Genomic DNA, 15,702 nt, shown 5'->3' on the forward strand with positions numbered 1-15,702 from the left:
GGGTGCTAAGTCCTATAAAGGCTTTATGGGCATGAGAGTGTGGTATTCATACCCTTAAGGTGTTTTTCCCTCAACCTTAGCCATCGATGATGATCACATGCAACCACCCAATACATCACCCCTAGTGTCACACCCCTACCCTGGCGATAGTCTTTCAACCGCACGAAGGGGGGTGCGGCACCACCACCCGTTTTCTTTTTAACAATACTCACAAGTGTGGACTATACCTACTTTCTATACTTAGTTTATTTTTCACTTTTCTAAGTATAACATTCACATACACAGCAGAAACATTCAATTATTACCATTTACACATATACACAACGGATAATTAACGGGAGGGGCAACTCCCTGAGTATGAATTTGTCCGTATGATAATAATAATCTTTCATAAAATGGGGTGTGATCATACCAGCGTTAATGCACCAGATCCCATCAGAACTCCGCAATTAATCACGCTTGGGTTAGAGTAGTACTGGGATGGGTGACCTCCCGGGAAGTCCTAGTGTTGCACCCTCTCCCCCCTTTTTCTATCATGATCGCCCAAATACAATGGATGCACGAGAGGCTTTGCAACTTGAACTAGGGTTAGGGTTTTGACGTTGGGCATCATGGAAGGATGCGCAAGGGGGAGTGCTACTCCCTCCTACAATCAAGTAGTTACGGATAGAAGCAAGAACACGAGAAAGCAGCGTTTCAAGAAGCCTCTGGAGAAGGCAACAGGGACAAGTAACACAGACACATTGGGAGAAAACAGACCTCATGAACAGGAAGGGAGCAACAAGAAGCTAGTAAGGAAAAGGAGAAAGGGGATAGCAGTCAAAAACCTACTTCTGTAAGGACATCTGGGGTCTACAAACCTAAGTCAAACACCATTCCTCGGGTCATCTTGAGCGACCCTGCGCTACAAGCACATAGGGATCATATGATGGAACATGCGGTCATCTGCAAATTCATGGGAATATGGTCGACGAAGAGGGCGCTGCATGTCTGGATAAGGAGCCACTGGAAGCCAAAGGGGGAAATAAACCTTCATCTGGGATCCAAGGGCTTTTTCACAGTAGTATTCACAAGCCTAGAGGATAAAGACAGAGTGTTTGAAGGAGGACCATATTTCTACGCTATTGCAGGCCTCTACATGCGGCCATGGATAATGAACTTTGTTCTGGAACGCGAGACATTTTCATCGGTACCGGTATGGATCAGACTATACTCCCTTCCTCTTGTATTATTGGTTACCAGAATCGCTGAAAACAATAGGCAACAAACTAGGGCATTTTCTAAAGATCTTAGATGCGACTCTGAAAGGAAAATACACCTCCTTTGCCCGGATCTGTGTGGAAATGGACTTATCTGGAGCACTTCCGGATGCGATAATTTTAGAAGTATATGATGAAGAATAGGTACAGGCAGTGGACTATGAGCACATCCCATTTAGGTGCCGCAAATGCCATGAGCATGGGCATCTATATAGAGACTTCCCAACAAACAACATCGAGAGAAATGTGAAAACCACTGTGGATAAAAATCCTGAGGGTTTTACCAAGGTTGGGGGCAAAGGGAAAGGTGGAAAGAGGCCGCAAAAGAAGATCAATGAGGAAAAACAACCGAGCCACAATAGCTTTAAGATCCTATAAGAAGAAGAATGAAACAAATAAATGAACCAGGAAATGGAGAACACTATCACTAAGAAGGAAAGGGATGAGAACATGGAAGATATCATAGAAAACATGATGGAGATAAATTGGGACCATGAGATGACTCCAAGTGAGGCGGGAATGGAGGACCATAAACTGCAAGAGATTATAGATAGGGAAAATCTGGATCTAGAGAAATTTCTGGAACAAGGAACGACCAAAGGAGTGGACTCACTGCCAAAAGAGGAATATGACAGGGTCCAATAGCTCTTCCTATGGAGATCACATATGAAGGGAACTGGATTAAAAAAAAAATCATGAAAGCCAAGAACATAGAGGGATCAAAATGATGGAGGAGACACAGGCACAATCTCCAAAGAACCCAGGCAGGAAAAGAGGAAGAAAAAGACAGAAGGAGTTGTTGAACGAATGTGGGAAACTATTGATTAACTCAGGTAAGATGAAAGAGCTTACCAGTTACTCCTTTACAAACCTTTCTTAATGAAGCTCACAACCTGGAATATTAGAGGCATAGGAAATAGAAGGAAACAAAGAAATCTCAGTACTAGAATAAAAGAAGAAAAACCAGATATGGTTTTTATTCAGGAGACAAAATGTTCGATGGATAAGATTAGAGAAATTCATAATAAATGGTTAATCAAGTATATCTAGAGGTTAAAGAAAAAAACTCAGCAAGGGGATTCTCACGTTGTGGGATCCACAGAAATTTGGAATCCTGGATGCTGAGGCATCTAGGAACTATCTTTCTTTGGTTTGTCAACCTTTAGGTGATAAGGAGATATACATGATCACAATGTCTATGGAACTCAAAAGCAAGAAGAAAAACTCAAACTTCTCACCTCCCTTGAGGAAATAAGAGCAAGACACCCTAATATGCCCTAGATCATTGCAGGAGATTTAAATATGATAAGATCTCTTACAGAGAAAAAAGGCGGTATCAAACAACTACGCAGAGACTCCATGGCCTTCCAGAACTTCATAATGAACATGGGGTTAGTGGACAATGGAACAATAAATGGAACCTTCACCTAGAACAACAAAAGGGGAGGAGCTTCACAAGTCGCATCTAGACTAGATAGATTTATTATCTCAGAGGACCTCTTTCTCTCAGGCCTTGCCATAACAGCTTCTATTCTTCGCTTTGGAGGTTCGGATCATTGGCCTATACAGCTGGAATCCACTTTTATGGGTACACCAAGAAACAAACCTTTCAGGTTTGAGAATGCCTGGCTCTCTTATCCTAAGTTCACCAGTAATATTGATAGATGGTGGAGAGAGGATCTAAACATTCAAGGCACTAGAATGTTCCTGCTCCAACAGAAACTTAAACATATCAAATCCAAGCTTAAAGGTTGGAACTAAAAGGAATTTGGAAATATCTTCAAAGCCAAAAGAGAAGCTGAGAAAAAACTCCAGGAGATCAATCAGATCAACATCACAGAGGGCTTTACAGAGGAACGGAAAAAGCTAGCTGATTATTTGTAGGAAGAATGGGAAGAATGGTGCTTGCAAGAGGAGATTTTCTGGAGACAAAAGTCAAGGATTCAGTGGATTAAAGAGGGAGAAAGAAACACGAACTTCTTTCATAAATCCACAATGGATCACAGGGCACACAACAGAATCAAAACGCTCAAAGACTCTCAAGGGAGAGAAATCATTTCTCACATAGACATGGAATCTCTCCTTGTACAACATTTCCTCAGTATTGTAGAGAAGCCTCTGGGGATATATCCAGGTTCATCAACCATTTCACTCAAAATATCCCTCAGCTGGTTACGAGAGAAGATAACCACAATCTTAACAGGCCAGTGTCGGAAGAGGAGGGCAGTGAAGTGATCAATGAATGCAAAATGGAAAAGCTCCAAGCCTGGATGGGTTCAATGTAGACTTCTTCAAAGCATGTTGGAAAACAGTCAAACAGGATATCCTTGAGGTGTTGGAAGACTCAAGAAGAACCAAAAAGGCTCTGAAGTCATTTAATTCTTCCTTCATAGCTTTGATCCCAAAAAAGGAAAATGCCAGGACTCCAGATGGCTTGAAACCCATGGCCTTATTAATGTGGTTATAAAATTATTTCCAAGGTGATCGCCAATAGACTCAAGCCCCTTTTACCAACTCTCATCTTAGAGGAGAAAACAAGCTATGTGGAAGGAAGACAACTCCTCAATAATATCATCCAAGCTCATGAGGTGGTACACTCTCTCAAAAGAAACAAACAAGCTGGTATGATCATTCAATTAGACCTAGGGAAAGCTTATGACAAGCTAAGCTGATCTTACATAAGGGCAGTTCTAAAAGCCTATGGCTTCGACCAAAACTGGATAAGATGGGTTATGGCACTAGTCACCATGACTAGTTTCTCCATCCTGCTTAATGGCGCTCCTTCAAGACTCTTCACACCCTCCAGAGGTCTCAGACAAGGGGATCCGCTCTCACCCTTCCTCTTTGTTCTCATGATGGAAGGGCTTGGTAGAGCGATTAAAATGTCTAATGCTGAAGGAAGAATTCAGGGCATCAAACTCACCTTGGATGGAGCGGAAAACACACATCAGCAATTTGTGGATGACACAATGCTGCAGGACTTACCTACAGTCAGGGAATCCAGAATGATCAAACAAATTTTGAATGACTTTGCTATGGCTGTTGGCACAGAGGTAAGCCTCAACAAATCAAAAAAAAATTCTTTAGCACTGACATTGTTATTCAAAGAAATGTCACCAGAATTCCTGGGTTTCAAAGGGACCAGCTACCTTCCAAGTATCTGGGCATACCTCTCACAGATAAACCTCTGAGCAAGGAAGTATGGGAGCCAATTATAAATAAATTGTAGGACAAGATCCGAAAATGGACGTGCAGGTCTTTAAACTTGGTGGGGCGCCTTGTGCTCACACAGGTTGTCCTATAGGCCATTCCTATATTTATGTTCTCAACTCTTCCTTCTCCTAAAGGAGTTAAGCAGCAGATCAGGAGCATACAAAGGGACTTTCTATGAGGCAAAGGAGAAGAGAAAAATAAATGGGCTTTAGTAACCTGGGACAAGATCTGCAAACCCAAGAGCCACAGTGGCTTGGGGCTTCATGATCCTGAAACCATCAGCAAGGTTTCGGGAGCTAAACTCTGGTGGAGATGTGTTACACAAAATATTGTCACCATGACTATTTGCAGTCAGTATGGGTCTATCATCATTCATACTATCCTCCTTAGCAAGTCTCAAACCTCAACTCTTCATGTCAAGCTTTAAAAATGAGAGAAAGTCCTTGAAAATTAATAAAGCTCTGGTTCCGCACTTTCTCTTACTGTTACTTGCGGTCCCGCACCCCTTGGTCATGTTACCTGCGGACCTGCCCGCTCTGTCTCTAAAGGAGTGGGTGCGGACCCCTATGAAAGTCAAAAAGGTGAAAGTTTATTCTTAAAAACTCACTTGTGGTTAATTCTGGATGCTTCTAGAAGGAATCTTGACGTGGATGGTTCGCTCCTAAGTGGTTCATGCATCCCATAACTAAAGGAGCTAATCCCTTGATGAGAGGAGCTTATCCCTTTGAAGGAGGGCTTTATCCCTTTGAAGGTGGACCTAGTAACTTCCCTCCATTGCACTATAAATTAAGGCATTGGGTTGGTTGCTAGAGAGGTTAGAAGCTGAACATTTTTTAGGGTAAATGTTGTTGGAATTGAGACTTCCTAGTTATGCTTGAGAGGAGAGATTACATACCTTTTGGCTTCATTGGGAAGAGAGTGAAAATTGTCAAAGTAGAGGAGAGTCTTGCTGGACCCTAGGAGGAGCTTGTACAACATCAAGGCACCAAGGTTGTAAAGTTCTTCTTTGATTAAAGTTAATACAATCAGATTCATTTTTCTCAATAAATTGTCTTATATGATTTATTTCATGAATTCCTTGATCATCATAATAAATGTGCTTTATTATATTGGCTTTTCAAGTGCTATTTAATGTGTGTGCTTGTTTGTGTTTGCAGATTCTTTACAAGGGAGCTCATTTGGATCAATGGAGCGTGGCTTCCACAAACTAGCACTGGACCCGAGGTAGGCCTAAAACACCTGTTTGCCTTTATTTATAAATTGCATATTTAGAGAAAGATAGAATTTGTTTGATGTGCTTGTTGCTAGATATCATTAGATACTAGGGAGGTCGGTCATGTCCGCAAGAACGACTTATCCGGCCGACAAAATGGCGACTCCACTGGGGACTTGAATTTTTTATTTTTTCCTTTGCTTTTAATTTGACTTGAGAAACTGTTTCTTTGTTTCTAGTTTTTAACTTGATGTGTGTGGGATTGGGTAGGTTCAATTGATCTTGAATTATTTTTTGTTTTTCGTACTTTTGGAAGAGGACCGCACCCTCTGCTTGTAACACAGTGCGGACATCCCTGCACTTTTGTTTTACACACAAAGCGATACTGCACCTGGGTATACTGGGGGCCTGCGGACCCTGTCAAAATTTTGAAAAACTTAAAATTTTCTCATTCAGTCAACTTAGGATTTGTTTATGTGTTTTTAGCCTCTGCCCAGATCTGCACGTGACTTGTCAGAAACTTTTCATAGGTTAATTCCATTGGCATTAGGGTTTTAGGTGAAATTCCTAGAATTTTTGTGTGCCGGGCTTGATTTTCGTTTGGTCTTGTAGTAACTCAGAGCTTAGAAGCCTTAGAAACCTCAAATCACCTTGGTTTTTGCTGGCCTTCTTATGAGTCTGACCATTTTGTAAAATCTGCCTTTGTTGAGGAATCCATCTTGTTTTTCTCTTTGCGAAACTTCGAAAGAACTTGTGTTGAAAGTTTTGGATTTCATTTTTAGAAAAGAAAACAAAAGCTGGTTGTTTTTTGATTAATTTGTGATTCTGGACAAATTAGTCCTTAGTTTGATCATAACTAAGTAAAACATCCTTGAAAAGAAATCTTGTAAGCTTTTACTTTAATTGGTTTTTTAGAATTTATAGATCTCAAGATTAGATTTTTCAATAGGTTTGAGTGTTTTATAAAATTAAAAAAAAAAAAAAAAAAAAATCTCTTTTGAAAAAGTTTTTTTTAGTAGTATTTGAGTGTTTGAAAAGGAAGGGAAATTTTCGTGAGCATAACTAGTTGTCTCGTTTTTGAGTGTATTGGAAAAGACAAAAAGTTATTCTTTTGATTTGATTGTTAAGGAAAGATTTGTTTTTACAAGCATTTGCATTCTCAACTCTTTCTTAGCTAGAAATTCATTGAAGAAAAAGGATTGTTTTTCATCTTAAGTGCATTTTTAGTGATTTCGAGTCGAGTCTTCACACCATAAAGTTTCATCTCCGCACCTTTTGACTTAAGAAAAAACCAATAAAAATAACGCTTAAAGTAAAATCTATCTAGTAATCTTTTTATTTCTAGGGCTCTTTATCACCAACATAGCTTAGGCTAGTATCTTGGAGTAGGGAGTAATTAACTCTCCAAGATAGTAAAACAAACAAGTAACTGTATCTTGCGATAGGAGATAAATTCCAATTGTTACATCTATGCTCTGGGAAGCTCCTCTTATAGGAGTCAAGCACGAGATCGTGTCCGAACTAGTGGGGTAATCAATCCTTCCTCATTGGGAACGATACTAGATATACACGTATTAAAAACGGTAAACCTCGGATTAACCATTGTCGAGGAGCCTAGGGTCACTTGTTGGTAAACCTTGGATTATGTCAAGGAGCCTTCAAGGGGATTGAGCTTGCTACTTTGCCCTTGCATGTATATCGGATCACAGACTCTTCCCCCAGGTATATTTGTTTCCGTTGGTAACCATAGTGACCATATTCTATATGATTCTTTCCTAAGGTGACGGTGGAGGGAAGATCCCACTGTACCTGGAGCAGACGTCGGCTAGACTCACTTGGATTTTCTGGGGGGTTCTCTTCACTCGAGACGGTTTAGTGGAGAAAATTGTGCCAATCTATTCATTAAGCAGGTTTCCGAGGTAACTGTTCCAACCGCCATTTCTGTATTGGATTCTGCGACGTTGGATTTCATCACCAACTAGTGTTTTGGGTACGGAAAGTTACTATTTGTGTGTGGTTTGACCTCCTAGATTCTTTAGGTGTGTGATTCAAAATTGTTTGGTTCTTTAGAGACTTTAGGTGGTTTTCATTGAGATTTTTCTTTGTTTGCGTGTGAAGTAGTTAAAATATTTAATCGTGGCTGAATTACCGAGGAAGTCTCGTAGACTCCGGGGCCAACCTCCTGAGTTTTCACCGAGCCAGCTTAAAGGGCTTCAAGCCCTTGTAACTCCTAGTGACAGTAGAGTTGGGTCACCTGAAGAAGGAGAGTCTTCTTTGGTTGTACATCCTGATTACCAAGTTCAAGCACCAGAGTATATTTTAGAACCTGTTTCTTTTTCCGAAGTTACTGGTAGTTTTTCTTCTACTAGTGAATTAGCCGAGGAACCTGAAATATCTGAACCTGAAACTGAACCTGTTGCTACTCCAACATCAGGATTTGCCTCTCCAACTTCCAGTGGTCCTGGTTCACCCAGGGTAGAAAGAGTCATTACCCAAAATCTTCCTTCTGGACTTATAGCTATTGAAGAACTTGTTACTCCAGAAGAAGGTATACCTATCCCTGAAAATCAACCAGCTATAGAACTTAGGGAGCGTGAATCGATCTTTTATAGTCCACCTAGGAGGGACGCTTGGTATCTTTCATTGACCAATTTTTTGGAAAACCCGGGACTAAGTTTTTCACCACCTCGCATTCCTTTTCATCCAACACCTAGGGGTTATTATCCTCCTTTGAATATGTCGAGACAGTCGTCCATGTTTTCTCAATCTCCAGAAACCTTTTTATATGGCGGTCCTTCTGTTCCCTCTGGGTATCAGTCTCTTACTGGTACTTTTTTGGGAGCATCTCCTCAACCTATTGAACAAGGGTTATTAACTGGTAATAATGGAACTAAGCCGTTGAGTGTAGAAGATATTCTTATGATGTCAGGTACTATTCCGAATCCGCAACCTCAAGGTGGCCAGTTACCGCCTGGGGGGCAGCCTCAAGGTCCTCAATTATCACCTAGGGGGCAACCTCAAGGTACCCAATTACCGCCTGGGGGGTAACCTCAAGGACAGTACATACCTACAGGACAGTACATTCCTCAAGGTCAACCCCAGACTCAGTATGTACCTCAAGGTCAACCCCAGTATCAATATGTACCTCAAGGTCAGTACCCAACCCAAGGTTTCCAACCACCTTCCGGTCAGTCATTTGTCCAAGGAGCTGGAAATGTACCTTTGAATTATCAACCCTACCCTCAACCCGATTATGGTCCTCAATATGCTCAACCTTCTATGGTTCCATACCCTGGAATGAACTTAGTGTGGGATCCATCTCAATCCCAACAGATCTTGCAACCGAATGTGGAGTTGTCATCTTAATCTGGACAACCCTTGGTTTCTGGTTCAACCCAACAACCTGTCTAGTCTACTATTCAAACTTCTGCACCTTCTTAGTTTCTCAGCCTGGGCCTAGTTCGCCTCGAACTCCGCCTCAAACAACTGCTGCAACATATGTTCCTTCTACCCCACCTACTTCTGGAGTATCGACAGCTCTGGTTTCTACTGTTCCTGTATCAACTCCTCAAGCATCTTTACCTCAGTCTAGACCCACAATTCAGACTTCAGTTCAAATGCCTGTAGGACAACTTGGTCCAAGTACAGTTGTCACAAGTCAACCTTAATTTACTTATCAACCGTACCAGGGACAGTACCAATTCGGTCCTGCTGTGCAGCAGCCAGTCTATCAGTATCAACCGTACCCTAGATATACGTATCAGCAACCTCAACAACCCCAATACGGTCTAGTTAATCCTGGTTTTCCGGGAGGATAAAATATCCCAAATACAATTCCAATTCCTAGTTACCCTGGATATCCTCCTCTTGGGGTTGGTCTCATGACCCAGGGTTTAAGGGACCCTAATCGTCAGTTACCATTCATTGCAACTTTGGACTTGCTTGATTTGTCGCGCCTTACGAATGATCCGACAAATTATCTTCCGTTTTGGCCACCAATGCCAAATAAGTTGCCTAGTGATATTCCTAAGTTTGAAGGTAAATCAGGAGAGGACCCGTCGAACCATGTGATGACTTATCACCTCCGCTGTGCGTCTAACTCCATTTCAGATGATTCAATTCGCTTAAGGCTTTTTCAACGCACTCTAATTGTTCTTGCGGCCAAGTGGTACATTGAGTTACCGCGAGCCACTTTTTATAATTTTAGTCAGTTAGCTACTTCATTTTTAACTCATTTTCAGTTGCCAGTCAGATATGACAATGGCACGGAATTATTAACTTCATTAAAGCAATCAACGTCCACTTACATTTTAGATCACATTCATGAATGGAGACGTCGACAACGTTTAGTGAAAGTTTTTATTCTGGATCAGATCTTAGCTGAATGGTTTGTCAAATCTTTATTACCGAAAATCACTGAGGATGTAGCTAAGGCAGGAGTCGTTACTGAAGAGCAAGTAATTTCTCAAGCTCAATACCTTGACCTAGTTTATACGCAGTCAGGTACGTTACACGAGAAAATCCCCGACCTTCCTAAACAAAATCAAATAACTACAACTCCTTCAGGGTCTCATGCCGCTGATGGTATGATTGGTACGGTTAATACCAAAAGTAAGAAGAAATCTTCCAAGAATTCTTCTCCTATCATAACTTTACCAGATTCCCCGATAGGAGATTCTTCTGCGGAAATTTCCGCCGATATTCATGTTGTAGAGTCATCTATAGCCAAATCAAAATCCGGCGGTAAAAAGAAAGGGAAGAAGAAAAATAAAACAGATAAAAATTCGAAAGAGAAACCAGAAAAAACGGAATCTACTGATGAGAAACGCAAACCTCGTTATCCTTGTCTCATTTGTGACGAAGAGCATTTTACAAGAGACTGCTCTTATCGCGCTGAGGTTGCGAAAATCGTCAAAGGTTCCCAAACGCCTGCTATTTGGAAGGATCCTTTTCCTAGTCAAGATAGTAAGATGATAGGTTCTTCCTCAAATGCCTCTAAAGAACCCATAATGATGATGTCCCATGTCAGGATTGCGACACGATCGCAAGATTATGGAAGTAAAAGTCCTGCTGGTGGTAAGGAAGAAGAATCTTCTAATTCGAACCCATCAACTTCAACTCCCGGTTCCGATCCACTACAGATCGAGAAACCTAACCTAGACTTAGTAATCAAACCGCCCACCAAGGGTATACTTCGAAAGTCAGCTTTCAATCCACATGCGAGAGCTGCTCAGAACTATAACATTGTTGAAGATTTGGCTATTTCACCTTCAGCAATGTCGGCTTTGGAGGTGCTGCAATCATGTCCAGCATAATGTAAATTGATATTGTCGGCTATAGGAGCTGTTGACATTCAGGACTCGAACCTTATAATTTTCGATCTAGAAAATAGTACACCTCGCTTACCTCATCAAATGGCTTTCCAGATTCCAGTGTTAGTCAAAAACAGACCTTGCTATAGGACTGTGATTGATGAGGGAGCCTCAACGTGTATTATGTCGATTCAGTGTTGGGGATCGCTTGGTTCTCCTACACTTCATCAATCCCCGATGATTCTAAAGGCCTTTGATGGTCGTGGGTTCCATCCTTTTGCCATTCTATAGGATTTACCTATAGGGGTTGAAGGCAAAACTGTTAATCTAGATGTGGAGGTGGTTGATGCCCCTCTAGATTACAACCTTCTCTTGGGTCGTAGTTGGTCTTCACTATGACAACTGTTGTTTCATCGGTCTTTCAGCTTATAAAATTCCCTCATAATGGAAAGATCGTAACTATAGACCAGCTAACTTACTTTTCATTCGACCCAGCCTCTTCTGAAAGTATCCAGCATGTCGGCAAAACAACTATCCCTTATAAGGATGTTGGAGTAGGACTAGTTAAAGATTCTGGTTTACTGGGAACTTTTTCCTTTCCTCCTCCTAACATATCACCTTCTACTGCAACCATTCATATGATTTCATCAGTTGTTTATGATGATCCTTGGATCGTACCTTCTGAATCTGAGCTAGATTCATGTGGTGATGCTATGCCTTTGAGTCCATATGAAATTGCGTATCAGGTCGTACAGTCGTTTTCCGACCCTTCTTCAACCGAAATTGACTTAATGAATGTGGTCCATGAAGAATCACTTTCAACATCAAACTCAGATTCAACAACGTTTTCCGAACTTGTTCACACTGATGAGCAAATTCGTGAAATCCTGTGTGTTGATGATTTACCATGGGAAGATCTTCATCATAGATCTTCGTTTTTACCTGAGATTGATCGCTTTGAAAATGATTTTTCATCTATTTTTACGACTGATTATGTCAAGGAACCTCAGAATCCAATGAAAAATCCTGATTCTGAGTTAAATTTGGGAAACATTTCTTGAACTATTCCTATTGATATTTCGGTAAAGCCTGGAATTATTAAAAACATTCATATAGGTGCCTTTTGTACGGAAGATGAAATTCAAACATATAAGGCCCTATTTCAAGAATTCTGCGACACGTTTGCCTGGTCATATGAGGAAATGCCAGGAATTGACCCAGCAATTGTTTTTCATGAAATCAAAACTTACCCGGATGCTAAACCTGTCCGGTAAGGTTTGCGTCAGATCCACCCGCGAAAAGCTGCTGCTATTAAAGCAGAAGTTGAAAAATTACTTAAAGCAGGTTTCATTTATCCAATTCCGTTAACGGATTGGGTATCGAATATTGTTCCTGTCAACCAAAAGCAAGGAACAATAAGAATATGTATCGATTATAGGGATATTAATCGAGCCTGTCCAAAAGACAATTACCCAACTCCCTATATCGATCAAATCATTGATGATTGTGCCGGCAGTGAAATATTCTCCTTCATGGATGGTTTTTCCGGATGCAATCAAATAAATATTCTACCTGCTGATCAACCAAAAACGGCTTTCATTTGTCCATGGGGGACATTTGCTTACTGCAAATTACCTTTTGGGCTCAAGAACACCGGGGAAACTTTTCAAAGAGCCATGTCTTACGCATTTCATGACATCAAGCACATTGTGCAACCCTATCTCGATGATTTACCTACTCATTCATTACATTGAGCTGATCATCTCATCCATTTATGAGTAATCTTTATGAGGTGTAGGCATTATCAAATTAGGTTGAATCCACACAAGTGCGTTTTCTGTATAGAAACGGGTCGGTTACTGGGGCTTGTTGTTTTGAAAGCCAGCATTCGCATCGATCCCTCAAAAGTTGAAGCTATTGTCAAATTGCCTCCTCCTTCGAGTCTTCGCCAACTCCAAAGTTTGCAAAGGAAAGCAAACTTTTTACGTCGATTCATTCCTAACTACGCCGAGATCACAAAGGGTTTTACCAGGTTGTTGAAACAGAATACTCCATTCTTTTGGGATGAGATAGCTGACAAATCTTTTGACGCACTAAAACACGCATTGACCCATGCACGTTATTGCATCCTCCCAACTACAACCAGGACTACTTATATCTCGCCGCCTCGCATTCCACCATTGGAATGGTGTTAGTTCAGGAAGATGAATTCGGTAGTGAACATGTGATATATTACCTTAGTCGAACCTTAAATCCAACTGAGCTAAAATATTCACATGTGGAGAAATTGGCATTGGCAGCTGTTCAAGCTGTCCAACGTTTTCGTCATTACATTTTACTACGCAAAACTACAGTAATTTCTGATTGCAACCCTATGATCTATATTTTGACCAAACAATTGCTAGGGGGCAAGTACTCCAAATGGATTGTGATCCTGCAGGAGTTTGACTTGGAGTTTGAAAAGTCTAAGTCAAAGAAATATTTAGTTTTTGCGGAGTTAATGTGTGACTTCCCGCATGCTAACACTAGAACTGTGGCGGAGGAGCCCATTGCGGATGAATCCTTGTTTCTAATGAGCAGTTTAGATCCATGGTATGGGGATATCATAGTTTATCTCCAAACCCAATCCTTTCGGCCAGAAATTTCAAGATCAGAGCGTCGGAAAATACGATTCCAGTCCCAACAATTCAAAATTATTGGAGATACACTTTATCGTCGTGGGGCAGACTCTATTTTCTGACGTTGTTTAATTCATGAGGAAGCTGAAAGGGTTCTAAATGACTGTCACTCTGGAGCATGTGGCGGTCATATGTCTGGGTTTGCCACAACCCAAAAGATATTGCGCGCTGGCTATTTCTGGCCGTCTTTGTTTAAAGACTATATTAACGCGGTCCGAAAATGCCACAACTGCCAAATTTTTGATCGAAAGATGCGCGCTCCACCTGCTCCTCTCCACCCTATAATTACCGTCGGTCCTTTTGCAAAATGGGGTATCGATTTTATTACATGTAACCCTCACTCGGCCGGGGGGCATGCGTATATCATCCTTGCGGTAGATTATTTTACCAAATGGGCCGAGGCGATGCCTACATTTGAGGCAGACGGCAAAACTGCTGCGATTTTCGTGTTTAATCATATAATTTCTAGGTTTGGTGTTACACAAGCGATTATCACTGATCATGGGCGTCATTTTCGAAACATTATGATGACTAAAATAACAGACCAACTTGGCCTGCGTCACGATAGTTCAACTCCATATTATCCACAGGCTAATGGTCTGGTTGAAGCCATCAACAAAGTTCTAGTCATCATGATCCGACGAATCATTGGGATTCATAGGTCGAATTGGCATAACATGCTATTTTCAATGCTTTGGGCGTATCGAACCTCAGTAAAAACGTCAACCAGTTTCACTCCTTTCCAACTAGTTTATAGTTTGGAAGCTGTGTTACCCATTGAATGTGAAATCCCGTCATTGCAAATGGCCATAGAATTACTTCCAGCCACTTCCGAAGAGGAAAAACGTTTGTTGTACTTGGCTCAGCTAGATGAGAATCGACGTGATGTTGCATTAGCAATCGAAGCTCATGCCAAACGTATTAAAGCTCAGTATGATCGAAATGTTACACCTCATAATTTTCGGAAGGAGACCTAGTCTTACTGTGCGATCAAGCAAATGATAAATTAGGCGCTGGAAAATTCGTACCCATGTGGCATGGCCCTTATGTTGTTAAGCGAAAGCTGGCAAAAGGGGCCTATGAATTGGTAGACTTTGACGGGGTCTCTTTAGGTAAGCCCAGAAATGGTCTTTACCTGAAGAGATATTATGCTTAAATCTGGGTGTGGAGATTTTAGTTAGGTTAGTTTTCTTTCTAGTTGGTGTGTTTTAGATTAAAAAGTGTGCTTAGTTTAGAGAGTGTTTTCATCATTATTCCTGCTTATCTTGATTTTACTCTGGATATTGTAGATGTCGACGTCTCTCCAAACATACATTGGTTTTGTTGATGGTGCTTGTCGTAGTACACGGAACATTTCTTCCACAGCTTGGGCTATCTATTTGCCCTCTGATGAGTTGATATCTATGCATGGGGTAAGCCTCGGTCAAACAACGAACAACAATCCAGAGTATAGTGCAGTGATTGAGTTATTATCTAAATCCATCTCATTTGGGATTCGGAGTTTGATAGTGAGGTTAGATTCTGAACTCGTTGTGTTACAGCTTAATAGAGTATATGCCATTAGAAATCCAGTATTATTGAGATTATTTTTGAGAGTTCGTCTCTTGGAACGTGAATTTGACTATATTGAATATCAGCATATTCCAAGATATTTAAATACATTAGCAGATGCAATTGCTTCTCGAATGTTAAGTAGACATTTGCAATAATCATACAAGTAAATTTAAAAACATTCCATAACATGTTTTACAAGATAAGCCGGTAATAGTGATATAGTATAGCATAGAAGTGTGTCAAATATACATCGTCTTCGATCATAGGTTGAAAAACACCTTATGATCGGCAAAAATGATAGTACAAAAAGCAAAAATGTCATATGAGTCTACAACAGGCGATCATCCTATCACTGGTGATGATCACGATAAGAAACCACTGTACGGGCCACCCTACAAAGGAACCTCCTGAAAGGTCCTAGGACCCCAATCACATAGCGCTGTAGCCTAAGAGGAATGTCATCTATGCTGGTC

General features: G+C 40.9%; 1 pseudogene; it reads left to right on the forward strand.

Moving 5' to 3' along the window:
* Positions 1-398: 398 nt before the first annotated feature.
* Positions 399-517, forward strand: LOC149191023 (5S ribosomal RNA; annotated as a pseudogene).
* The last annotated feature ends 15,185 nt before the right edge of the window (positions 518-15,702 follow it).

The sequence above is a fragment of the Pinus tabuliformis genome, chromosome 3_1 (assembly GCF_031772625.1).
Source record: "Pinus tabuliformis cultivar Carrire ecotype Pingquan chromosome 3_1, CPIR1, whole genome shotgun sequence".
Taxonomy (NCBI): Eukaryota; Viridiplantae; Streptophyta; class Pinopsida; order Pinales; family Pinaceae; genus Pinus; species Pinus tabuliformis.